Consider the following 13,810-nt stretch of genomic DNA (forward strand, 5'->3'; position numbering starts at 1 on the left):
AATCTTCCTCTATACTTTATAACCATGTAACTTGATGTGACTATACTGTAAGTGACTATGTGTAGCATGCTCTTCGATTTGGAACCGATAGAGCAATCTTCTTCTATACTGTATTACCATGTGACTATACTTTGAGTGACTATTTGTAGCATGTTCTTCGATTTGGAACTGATAGAGCAATCTTCCTCTATACTGTATAACCATGTGTCTTGATGAGACTCTACTGTAAGTGACTATATGTAGCATACTCTTCGATTTGGAACCGATAGAGCAATCTTCCTCTATACATTATAACCATGGAACTTGATGTGACTATACTGTAAGTGACTATGTGTAGCATGCTCTTCGATTTGGAACCGATAGAGCAATCTTCTTCTATACTGTATTACCATGTGACTATACTTTGAGCGACTATGTGTAGCATGTTCTTCGATTTGGAACTGATAGAGCAATCTTCCTCTATACTTTATAACCATGGAACTTGATGTGACTATATTGTAAGTGACTATGTGTAGCATGTTCTTCGATTTGGAACCGATAGAGCAATCTTCTTCTATACTGTATTACCATGTGACTATACTGTGAGTGACTATGTGTAGCATGTTCTTCGATTTGGAACTGATAGAGCAATCTTCCTCTATACTGTATAACCATGTAACTTGATGTGACTATACTGTCAGTGACTTTATGTAGCATGCTCTTCGATTTGGAACCGATAGAGCAATCTTCCTCTATACTGTATAACCATGTGACTATACTGTGAGTGACTATGTGTAGCATGTTCTTCGATTTGGAACTGATAGAGCAATCTTCCTCTATACTGTATAACCATGTGTCTTGATGAGACTCTACTGTAAGTGACTATATGTAGCATACTCTTCGATTTGGAACCGATAGAGCAATCTTCCTCTATACTTTATAACCGTGTAACTTGATGTGACTATACTGTAAGTGACTATGTGTAGCATGCTGTTCGATTTGGAACCGATAGAGCAATCTTCTTTTATACTGTATTACCATGTGACTATACTGTGAGTGACTATGTGTAGCATGTTCTTCGATTTGGAACTGATAGAGCAATCTTCCTCTATAGTGTATAACCATGTGTCTTGATGAGACTCTACTGTAAGTGACTATATGTAGCATACTCTTCGATTTGGAACCGATAGAGCAATCTTCCTCTATACTTTATAACCATGGAACTTGATGTGACTATACTGTAAGTGACTATGTGTAGCATGCTCTTCGATTTGGAACCGATAGAGCAATCTTCTTCTATAGTGTATTACCATGTGACTATACTGTGAGTGACTATGTGTAGCATGTTCTTCGATTTGGAAGTGATAGAGCAATCTTCCTCTATACTGTATAACCATGTAACTTGATGTGACCATACTGTCAGTGACTTTATGTAGCATGCTCTTCGATTTGACACCGATAGAGCAATCTTCTTTTATACTGTATTACCATGTGACTATACTGTGAGTGACTATGTGTAGCATGTTCTTCGATTTGGAACTGATAGAGCAATCTTCCTCTATACTGTATAACCATGTGTCTTGATGAGATTCTACTGTAAGTGACTATATGTAGCATACTCTTCGATTTGGAACCGATAGAGCAATCTTCCTCTATACTTTATAACCATGTAACTTGATTTGACTGTACTGTTAGTGACTATATGTAGCATGCTCTTAGATTTGGAACCGATAGAGCAATCTTCCTCTATACTGTATAACCATGTGTCTTGATGAGACTCTACTGTAAGTGACTATGTGTAGCATACTCTTCGATTTGGAACCGATAGAGCAATCTTCCTCTAAACTTTATAACCATGTAACTTGATGTGACTATACTGTAAGTGACTATATGTAGCATGCTCTTCGATTTGGAACCGATAGAGCAATCTTCCTCTATACTGTATAACCATGTAACTTGATGTGACTATACTGTAAGTGACTATGTGTAGCATGCTCTTCGATTTGGAACTGATAGAGCAATCTTCCTCTATACTGTATAACCATGTAACTTGATGTGTTTATACTGTAAGTGACTATGTGTAGCATGCTCTTCGATTTGGAACCGATAGAGCAATGTTCCTCTATACTGTATAACCATGTAACTTGATGTGTTTATACTGTAAGTGACTATGTGTAGCATGCTCTTCGATTTGGAACCGATAGAGCAATCTTCCTCTAAACTTTATAACCATGTAACTTGATGTGACTATACTGTAAGTGACTATGTGTAGCCTGCTCTTCGATTTGGAACCGATAGAGCAATCTTCCTCTAAACTTTATAACCATGTAACTTGATGTGACTATACTGTAAGTGACTATGTGTAGCATGCTCTTCGATTTGGAACTGATAGAGCAATCTTCCTCTACATTGTATAACCATGTAACTTGATGTGACTATACTGTAAGTGACTATGTGTAGCATGCTCTTCGATTTGGAACCGATAGAGCAATCTTCCTCTATACTGTATAACCATGTAACTTGATGTGACTATACTGTAAGTGACTATGTGTAGCATGCTCTTCGATTTGGAACCGATAGAGCAATCTTCCTCTATACTGTATAATCATGTGATTTGATGTGACTATACTGTAAGTGACTATGTGTAGCATGCTCTTCGATTTGGAACCGATAGAGCAATCTTCCTCTATACTTTATAACCATGTAACTTGATGTGACTATACTGTAAGTGACTATGTGTAGCATGCTCTTCGATTTGGAACCGATAGAGCAATCTTCCTCTATACTGTATAATCATGTGACTTGATGTGACTATACTATAAGTGACTATATGTAGCAGGCACGTACGCAGGTATTTTTTTGGGGAGGGCCCAAAGCCTTCGAAACAGCAGAAATAAAGTAGTACTTTTTTTTATTCAGTAGCTAAATAAATTCAAAAAGCACGCATGTTTGAAAACAGACTAACTTTAATCTGTAGTATTGTAGCGGATGAGGGGAAGAAGACTAAAGCCTCCAAAGCACGTTTTAGGCTCAGGTTATGTTCATAGCGATTTAGAACTATTGATTTATCTTTTATACCCCACTGAAAGGGAGATTTTAGGGTTAACAGTGCAATATGGGTGCTGTGCGGGGTAGTTCTTCTATTGCGAAATCGTCGATTTTAATGAAAAATAATATTTTCCAAAATTGATCAATTAAAAGCTGTACTTTATTCTGAAAGGGGGGGGATAAACGCCCTAATATCAAGGATAATTCTATTTTGCTGTGGAAAGCTAACTCTCTTTACAAAAAAAATAATAATAACAGTACAATTGCTAATCACTTCAAAGAGGGTAAAAATTTAGACAGAAAATTGGTTAATAATTGGGCAGTCATTTGACCGGATAATTGCATGCTGTAAAATCCAAAAAAAAGGCTTCACACATGTATCTAGATTCTTAATAAATGTCCTACTTTTGCCAGAAATCCCAAGAAACCATGGGGAAATTAAATATTTCACAAAATTTCGGGGGCGGCCCCCCTAAGTACGTGCCAGATATGTAGCGTGCTCTTCGATTTGGAACTGATAGAGCAATCTTCCTCTATGCTGTATAACTATGTGATTTGATGTGACTATACTGTAAGTGACTATATGTAGCGTGCTCTTCTATTTGGAACTGATAGACCAATCTTCCTCTATGCTGCATAATGATGTAGGCTCTTTTTATTATAGTTAGTTATTAATGTGTCAGCGCCAATTACAAAAATAAGCTTATATTTTTTCCAGTTTAATTTTGTGGTACTCCGCCAATTGTGTAATGGTAAAGCCAGGATTACTTTTACCAGAATTACTGCAAAAATGCAAGTTATGATAAAACAACAAACAAATAAAGATCATCCCAGCCATTTCATAGACATGTTTACCAGTTTTGTTTATGCTCCAAAATTGTAGAGCCGTACCTTCAACTTGCTCATAAAGTCGTTCCGAGACACGGCTTTTGGCAGAACGTCATACTCAATATGTCTGAAATTTGCAATTCTATTGCGCATCTCGCTATACATATAAAGAAATGTCGTTCGGGTTTTTGAGATGGTATTAAATCTCTGTGGGTGTGGTCTTGATATTATAATAATGCAGTTTCCATCATCATATTTTGATCTATCATGCCGTTTTCCAAAATTATTTTAATTTGTCTAAAATTGTCAGAAACACAATCTTTTAAAGTAATTCAGGAATTAATTTGGCGAGACAGATGTCGCGATTAATTGGAAGTTACCCAATTTGGCTAAAAGTACTTGCCAAGTTTCTTCTCTCTGAACAATCAACTTTCACTTGTATTTACATTCTATGTCATTGCCCCTTTTATACTTAAAAAAGAGACCCCTTGGGCTTGTCTTCCTAATGTTGATAAACTCTTGAAAACTATATTTGCTATTTTCTTCTTGTTCTTTTTTTCTAAAAAGTTGCCAAACAATATTTTTTTTAAAACAATATTTTGTTGAGTTTTTACAAAAGCATGTGTAGACAAAGCATTGAATTTCTTAAGCGTGGGTGGCAAGGGCCCATCCAAATTTTTTTTTGGGGGGGATACAAAAAACTTTATGAGTCGGATAAAAGTGGGGGAAGGGGATTGCATTTGGGTATAAACCACTGGCTGATCTGGCAGGTCATTGTCTCTTAAATTAATTTGCTTGGAATTTAGATTTATTAGTTATTAAGTGACTCATAATCCACCTACCGAAACCAAAGTATGTATCTCACATTGGCAAGTTTTATAGGGTGATTTAGAATGAAAAATTTAAGATAGTAGTAATAAAATCGAATTTCTCGATGAGTCATCAATGAATCTTAAAGGTAAACTAATAATCTTTTCCTAGAAAGCCTTTCTTCTCTTTTTTTTTATCACACAAGACCACAATCAAAGCTTGAATCTCCATGTTCGTTCGCCTTTTTAACTTCTGAATAGTTTACTTATAATAATTGGGATGATTTTACATGATGATCTTGATGATTCTGTGGATTGTTAGGCCTACGTTAGCCTTTTGTGAAAGAACTTATTGAAGTGTTAAACTTTTTACTTAACGTAACAGACGCAAATCTGTAATCTGCTAGTAATCTTTTAAGTAACAGATGTTTCCTATAAAAACCTTGTTATTGGTGGGAGTCGAACCCGATGTACGTCTAACTCAGTCAAAGCTGACAAAGTTAACCGAAAGCTGGGGGCTCGACTCCTACCAATGGTACATTTTATCACAAACATGTATTATTGGCTTTCAGTTATATTTACTCAAAGAATTCCCTTCCTTATCCCGGCTGCTCTCCCCTATTGGAAGCCATCACGTATCTCCAGTTCTGAACAATGTGTGAAGAACCCTCTGATGATTTTTTGTTTCACCTTTTAACTTACTTTCGAAGAAAATTTGAAGTACGCTCTTTTATTTAGGATGCAGAGATACGAAGTTTATCAGTTTATCAAAGATAGCTGGCAGTCCAGAAAATTGTAAGTCCAAAAAAGGGGGTCAAAAAGTTGGGGGAGAGTATTGGGGTCCCTTGGAGGTGGGACATTGATGACCATGCGTTCCCTCTAAAGAATGTCATAGCAATTGATTCATTGGGGAATATAAGTTCGCCGGTTTACTTTACCCAAGCGCATGTCATAGGAAAAAAGGGCTCTCCTTATCTCGGCTGCCCTCCCCTGTTTATAGCATAGTCTTTTTAAACGAAACATACCCAAGAAGTGAAGTTAGGTCAATCCTTATGAAATATAACCTTAATATAACCTAATGTTCAAATATATAGCCCAAATTATTTAAGTCCAACGCATTCTATCACCCATCACTTGTCTTTGTGGCTTTGAAACCGCGTTTTCTGAGATCTAAACTAAGCTTAATTCTTGAGTGTGTTTCTTTTAATGAACAAGTACCTCTTTTGCTCATTATTTTTTAGAGTTTTTTGGTTAGTGTGTTATTTTTCTGTTGGTTTATTCTCGGCTCTTTATGGGGTGTATTTGAAATGTTATTTTCTTTCATGCTTTAGTCGTTTTTTTTTTTCTTCCCTAGATTCTACTCATTAGAACTCCTAATTTTAAATCTTCAGCGAATGGCAGAAAATCTATCTCTTATAATGATGTGTACCTGCGCAGAAAGGGGCAGTTGTTATCCTCCCCGACATCACTACGACACAAGACTAAAATACACACGTATTTGAAAATTTTGCATCAATAAAAAATTATGATACCTCTCTGACAAATGAAAAGCCTTGTTTTAAATCTTTTTCCACCTCCCTATTCCCAGAATTTGTTTTCTTATCTATTTTAACTTACCTACAGTCGATTTAAAAAAAAAAAAAACTTTGTGAAGAACATAAATAGGATTTTTTTTTTCTATCATCAGACCATCTCCGCTCTCCCTAATGGATTTCAACTACGTTTAACATTTTACATTTCTTTTTTGTTTTTATCTATATTTTTAAAAAGTATTTTGTCGTTATTTTAGATGACAAATGAGAATTTAAAGCCTAATCTGTTCGTTCAATTTTATTTTAATTTTACTTTTTTTTTCAGGTTGTACAACTGAAACCATATCGCCAACTTGCCTTTCATCTGGACTCCTTTCTCTAATTTTCACCGTTTATTCATCTTCTTCGTAGAATGTAGATATGTATCCCAGTATTTCTCGTTCCAGCCTTTGAAAAAAAAAGAAAATCAATGAAAGGGCTCTTTTAAAAGCGATTTTTTTGCATGGTACTTCGACTTACACTGTTACAAAAAATAAAAACAAAAGCTTTTGTTTCTGAGGTTGTGTCTAAATTGAGGACTATTTTGTTGAAAAATGTTTGTTACGTGGTGGAATTCTGGGAAATATTTTGGTGATTGGTATGGGACTAAGGCTGGTTGGGACTGGGACTAAGACCGGACGGCTGGGACTAAGAAAATATTTTGGCTCACCCCTGGCTTGCAGAAAATATATGACTGGGTATAAATTCAAGACAGCATACCCGCTTAACCTGTGAGGATAAGATTGAGCCAGTCCTGCCCAGCACGTGAGCACCGGAAGGATTTAAAATGACCTTGCCCAAATCTATAATTTTGAAATTCTTCATGACTCGTTAATTTCCTTGGCATCCTAGAGATACTTTTTTTCTGGACAAGCTTTTTATTCGAATTAGATACATAGATCTTGATATTCTAAGAAATGGAGTTTGCGTATTTCTCAAAATAAAAAATCACCAGACGCCACTGGCGAAAATAACTTTAACTCCTTTATACATGGGTATTAGCAATTGAGAATAAGTCAATGGCTGTAAAGAGCACACATAGCTCACGTATTAAAAAATACATGACTAACTAAACCCCCCCTCCACTGTCCCCAGTAGAAATCCTCAACTGCATGTTGAGTTCTTGCAAAAGAGGGTATATTTGAAGGAAGATTTAATTGAAGGTGATAATTCATAGAACGGAGTAAATAGTGAGTCTTCAAGTAGGATATTGGAGGCGAGATTTTGCGTTGTATTTCCTACTGGTATTTCCTGGGTTTGTACAAAAAATGTAATTAGGATAAACGATGGGACTGCGTCTAGGTCATAGTCTGCTTCCACTTGTCTCTGGTGTTGTCTCTGGCGTGTTCATTTTAAACATATTTTAATATATTGATGGATCTTGCATATTGATAAATATTTAGAACTTACTTGATGAATATTAAGAAACACACACTGGACGGAATGTTTTCAAGCTCTAAATTGTTTTCTGAGGCTGGAAAACATTAGTGCTGTCTTTTTTTTTTAGAAAAATAGTTTAGCTTACTGTGTTTATTCTTTTTTTAACGTTAAATGTTAAAAATTAAAACAAAATAAGTAGTGGGAAGCTGAGGGGGGGGGCTATGTATCGAAGGACATCAGAATATGTTTTTGCATTGCGAAATGCATCCATTTCTATTATATACATTTTGATTTCAAATATTCCACCATTGTTGACTCAACACTAAATCTTACTCTTTATATGTTTATGAGGTTTTCGATGTCCCGGGGATGGTCTAATCATCTCTTATTTGCTTAATTTTTTGCAATGTCTATTCGATTTAACCATAGTGACTATTTGAATTTGTTGGATATCCGCAAGCATGAAGAATATAGTCCTTGTAATAATTACGTTTCTTTTTGGATCTTTATTATTAAGCTAAATGTTTTTAGTTTCAAATTGGGGGATAAGGGGCAGTTAGAAGAATATCAACTACATAATTTTCCATGTTTGATTTTTGAACTTGTCTTACCATGATTGATTTTACTTGCCGAAAAGTGGTTTCACCAGGATATTAAAACTTCTTGTTAAAATTGTTCTTTTGAATGAGGACCAGATTTTTATTGATTTTGGATACAACTGGATGATTAATGTTGACTGTAGAAATATTTTGTAGCTGAAGTAGTTTATATCACAAAACTCTACATTGTATGTTTAATTTTTTTTCTACATTTTTCATATTTCCTGTGAAACTAGTGATTTTGTGACAAGTGTCCAGCTATAACTTATACTTAATGAATAAGATTCTTTTATTGCAGGATCCACTAGTTGCAGATCTATCCGTTCACCGGGGCAAAATTGTAATATTGCTTAGTAAATGATATGAACTTCCTTAAAAAATAGGAAATTATTCAATGATTTTGATTTTCATTACTTTTTCAATTAAAAAGAAACCGATATCAAAATTTAAAAAATTAATTCTGTTGATGGATAAAGTTGAAGTCTAATCTGGTAAATTATAGCAAATTGTAGTATTACGTGGGTGGGATTCCTGAAGAATACAACCCCAAAAACATGCATCGGGACCATAAATGTTAAAGGACTTCCGAGAAAAAGTCCGATGGGCTTCATGGCATGAAATTTCCGGACTTTTCAGAGTGACCAAGTTAAAATCAATTTAAAGGAATTTTCGTTTCAGTAATTTGGCCCCTTTGGGAGCTCTTTGTGGTGCTACTCGCTTTGATTGAAGAAAATCGCCGACAAAAGGGAAATAAAATTTCACTGTCCACAAATTCTTGACAACTTTTGATGATCGTACCCCCCTTACAAAATATGCTAACGGCCCTTTGTCTTTGAGACGGTCAGCCGATAATGAGGTTCGCAAAATGATCCTTAAGGCATTACATTGACTTAAAACCTACGTGTAAGCAAGAACAAAGATTCGGAAATTTTGATCTAGATAGCAGATTTTTCCAACTTGATTAGAAAATATACCTCTTAGAAAGAGGAATCACTTAAGTCTGGTCGTAGACAGTAGTTTGGATACCCCAATGAGAACGAGGGGTATAGGCTATGGTGATATTATGTATTTCAGTTGGTTGACGTTCGGTGCATTTTTGATAATCAGAGTAATTTTAGTATAGTAACTGCTCTTGTGCCTTTATAGAAGTTTGATGTGTGTTCCAGTGACTAAAACAATAGAAATAATTGAGGGAAATAGATTATTACAAATAAATAATTAATTAGTAATATTGCTTTAATTGAGGACTGTTAATAATCCAGTAAAACGCTTGAATAACTAATGAACTATCAAAAATAAACATGTTCAAAATTAGTGAAAATCTTTCATTAATACCGACAACAAGTTTTTGGCAATAAAGGTTTTAATATCTTCTCCATTTTCAAATAGAAATTGAGGGGAGTTTCTATTCCCCCTCCCTGAATTAATGTTTAAAATGTTGATTCTGTTCTAGTGCCAAAGACGCTATAAAATTCTTTTGATGGTTACTCAGGCTGACGTTAGACAATATTTAAATGTAAATATTTGAACAAAATTTGCCTCAACGGTAATTATAGGACCGCATTTACTTGAGTTACTCACAGCCAAAACCTTTTTTATCTTTCACTTTTTTGGCTTCAATGCATAAAAAATTTTTGATAGACGTAAATGCTTAAAATGTAATTAATATTTTGTAATTGATCTTAAAGTACCTCTTGGGAATTGATATACATGATCATAAGTTTAGGGTTTACTCCTTTCTTGTTAAGAAATAAAAATCTCAAGATAGGCCAATTAGAGCAAAGACAGTTAGAACAAAAAAATAAAAGTTTTAAGCTGAGCGGTTCGTAATATCAGCCTGTGTGTGTAGTACTCTTCAAGCACGCCATCTTGTCATGATTGATTGGTGGTGCAGACAAGGGATAAGATTTACGATGCTAAAGTCCCCTCTGCAGGGCCTCTATTGTGTGAGCGAAATTTATTCGAGCTGGTTGGTATAAACAAGGGATTTTATAAGGTGTTTTGACTGGTTAGTTTTTTTTTTATCAACACTACTATTAAAAAGCAGATGATACTGCACTCTAGCCCTCCCCCACCCCCATCCCCTCTTGAATTAAATGTTTGGTTCGTATGACCGTGATTGGTGCTAATCAAGTTCAAGTCGCTGGAACACATTACTAGTGTAAAAAAAAGTGTCTTCTTTTTTTCTTTTCTTTGACCAATGAGGAGCTGTATTGAGTGTTGTTGACAGGTATTTTGTACTAAAGTGAAATAAATATTCAGTGACAAAATTGTTTTTTTTAAGTAACCATGGATTATTTAGGCTGGTACATGGGGCTTCAGTCTCGATATCAAGACTTGATATCAAACAGTTCGTGGTAACGAACTGTAGTAAGGAGCGACCCGGCTCAATAGTAACCGAAACTCTAAAAAATGGAATTTTGATACCAATACCTACATAAAAAGAATCGCATTTTAATGCTGATTTTAAATATATAAGTTTCATCAAGTTTAGTCTTACCCATCAAAAGTTACGACCCTGAGAAAATTTGCGTTATTTTAGAAAATAGGGGGAAACGCCCCTTAGAAGTTATAGAATCTTACCGAAAATCACACCATCAGATTTAGCGTATCAGAGAACCCTATTGTAGAAGTTTGAAGCTCCTATCTACAAAAATGTGGAATTTTGTATTTTTTGCCAGAAGGCAGATCACGGATGCGTGTTTGTTTGTTTTTTTTTGTTTTTTTGTTGTTTTTTTTTGTTTTTTTTCCAGGGGTGATCGTATCGACCCAGTTTTCCTAGAATGTTGCAAGAGGGCTCATTCTAACGGAAATGAAAAGTTCTAGTGCCCTTTTTAAGTGACCAAAAATATTGGAGGGCACCTAGGCCCCCTCCCACGCTAATTATTTTACCAAAGTCAACGGATCAAAATTGTGAGATAGCCATTTTATTCAGCGTAGTCGAAAAACCTTGTAACTATGTCTTTGGGGACGACTTACCCCCCCCCCCCACAGTCCCCATGGGAGGGGCAACAAGTTACAAACTTTGACCAATGCTTACATATAGTAATGGTTATTGGGAAGTGTACAGGCGTTTTCAGGAGGATTTTTTTGGGTGGGTGAGGGGTTGAGAAGAGGGGGATATGCTGGGGGAACTTTCCATCGATAATTTGTCATGGGGGAAGAAAATCTCCATGAAGGGAGCGCAGAATTTACTAGCATTATTTAAAAACACAATGAAAAAATAAATATGAAAAAGTTCTTTCAGCTGGAAGTAAGGAACAGCATTAAAACTTAAAACAAACAGAAATTATTACCCATTTAAGGGGCTCACCTCCTCCTAATACCTCGCTCTTTACGTTAAAGTATTTTTAGTAATTTCAACTATTTATTCTACGGCTTTTGTGATTCTGGGGTCATTCTTAATGAATTGGGACAAAATTTAAGCTTTAGTGTAAAGAGCGAGGATCTGACAAGGGGGCGAACCCCCTCATATATGTAATAAAAATATGAGAATACAAAAGTTCTTTACGTAAGCTAATTTATAAGTTACGTAAATCTTTTACTAATAAAAACATTCGTAAAAAATTAAAAGTTCTAGTTGCCTTTTTAATTAACCGAAAAATCGGAGGGCAACTAGGCTTCCTCCCCCGCTCTTTTTTTCTCAAAATCATTCGATCAAAATTATGAGAAAGCCAGCCAAAAAAAAAAATGCAAATTTTGTTTTAATTATTCCTCTGCGGAGAGCCAAAATCAAAACATGCATTGATTCAAAAACGTTCAGAAATTAAATAAAAAAACAAGTTTTTTTAACTGAAAGTAAGGAGCGACATTAAAACTTAAAACGAACAGAAATTACTTCGTATATGAAAGAGGCTGCTTCCTCATCAACGCCCCGCTCTTTACGCTAAAGTTTTTTACTGTTTTAAAAAGAAGAATTGAGAGACAGAGTCAAACTTTAGCGTAAAGAGCGGGGCGTTGATGAGGAAGCAGCCTCTTTCATATACGAAGTAATTTCTGTTCGTTTTAAGTTTTAATGTCGCTCCTTACTTTCAGTTAAAAAAAACTTGTTTTTTTTATTTAATCAAGCCATAAGGGCAGATAAATATGTAATTTGAAAGCCAGTAAAAAGAAAAATCTGAATTTTGGTATTCATATTAAAAAAAAAAGTTGCCAAAATAAACGTTCACATTCATTTGAAGCGCAGCCGGTACCCTAGAAACAGGTAGGTTATCAACCTTGTGCCCTAAAAAGAATAACAGAAGCCTAAAACAGAAAGTCCTAAAAAAAAAGAAAATACGGGCTACCAGTATGACCCTGGGATCTAAGGGCAAGATGGCATTTTGCAAGATTCTAGTCCCTGGTGAGGAACTTCTGTCCCTTGGAAAGTTGTTGAGGTGGGGGAACCAAACTTTTTCTTTCTCTGTTTCTAAGGCTTAAAATTTTGATTTTGGGTTGATTCGACTTTATTAACTCTAGGTTTTGAAGACACAATTCCAATGATTCGAATAGAATTTTTAAGTCTATTTGGGATTATTTTGAATTCAATTCTTTCAAATTCTCTGAAGCCTTATAAATAGGGACTTAGCCAAGGTATGAAGTTCAACATACGTTCCTTGGGTCTATTTGTTCTGTAAATATATTTCTGAAGATTACAGCTCTTAATGTTCCTCAGGGTCTAGATTATGATTTGAATAGGAAATTTAAGCTTAATTGGGATTGTTTTTAAATTTAAGAAACATTTTTCAAATTCTCTAAATACTTCTAAACAGCAATTATCCCAAGGTATGATGTTCAACGCACTACCCTCGGGTCCAATGTTTTCCTTGGATCTATTTCTGAGAATTTCGTTTCTGAAGATCTCTGAAAGCTTAGAATTTTAGTTTTGGCTTGGGTCTACTTTTTTTTATCTCCAGGGTTTTAAAATATGATTACAATGGCTTGAGTAGGGTTTTGAGCCTGATTGGAAAGTTTTAATTTTAAGAAATTTTTTTTTAAAATTCTTTAAAGGCTTGTAGATCAGAATTTAGCAAAGGGTTTTAAATATGTAGCAAAAATGATTTATTATGAGGCTCAACGCACTTTCCTTGGGTCTGTTCATAAATACTGGGCTAAAATTATGTTTTTATCTCCCTCTTTATAGAAAATTGCCTCCTCTCCCCTCTCTCTTTCTCTCTGTTGCGTATTTTTTATCGATATCCAAATGTCCAAAACAGCATTCATCTAACGAACAGGATTGCTTGCTTTTATCTGCAATGTTCAATTATACGCACAGATAACTTGTTTTTATATTACTGGTTTTGACAAATCAAGAGTATACGTAAGAGAGCTGTAGGATGTGGGAAGATTAGAATGGTCGTAAGGTGATAATGAAGCCCAAGCTTGTAGATCACTAGAATCTCTTCTAAAAGTCTGCCATAATAAAAAGTTTCTATGTCGATGTAAAAAATGTCATCGTTTTGTCTGCTAAGATTTTATCAAAGGGTGCCAGCTTTCAGAAATGACGTACACCATGTGGCACGTAGCCTAAGCACGTCAATCGTGGTGGAACTGTGAAACACTTTGTGGGGACTGTGCCACGCATGGCGGAGTTGTGCGGTGCTCATTCCAAGATGTG

General features: G+C 35.3%; 1 protein-coding gene across 1 annotated transcript in view; it reads left to right on the forward strand.

The window, feature by feature from the left end:
* The window catches only part of LOC136034463 (liprin-beta-1-like), a 164,053-nt gene extending 153,569 nt beyond the window's left edge, over window positions 1-10,484 (forward strand). Inside the window, exon 17 of the mRNA XM_065715654.1 lies at window positions 6,522-10,484. The gene's annotated coding sequence lies outside the window, so the exon portion shown is untranslated. The remainder of the gene's footprint in view (window positions 1-6,521) is intronic.
* The last annotated feature ends 3,326 nt before the right edge of the window (window positions 10,485-13,810 follow it).

The sequence above is a fragment of the Artemia franciscana genome, chromosome 2, assembly GCF_032884065.1.
Source record: "Artemia franciscana chromosome 2, ASM3288406v1, whole genome shotgun sequence".
Taxonomy (NCBI): Eukaryota; Metazoa; Arthropoda; class Branchiopoda; order Anostraca; family Artemiidae; genus Artemia; species Artemia franciscana.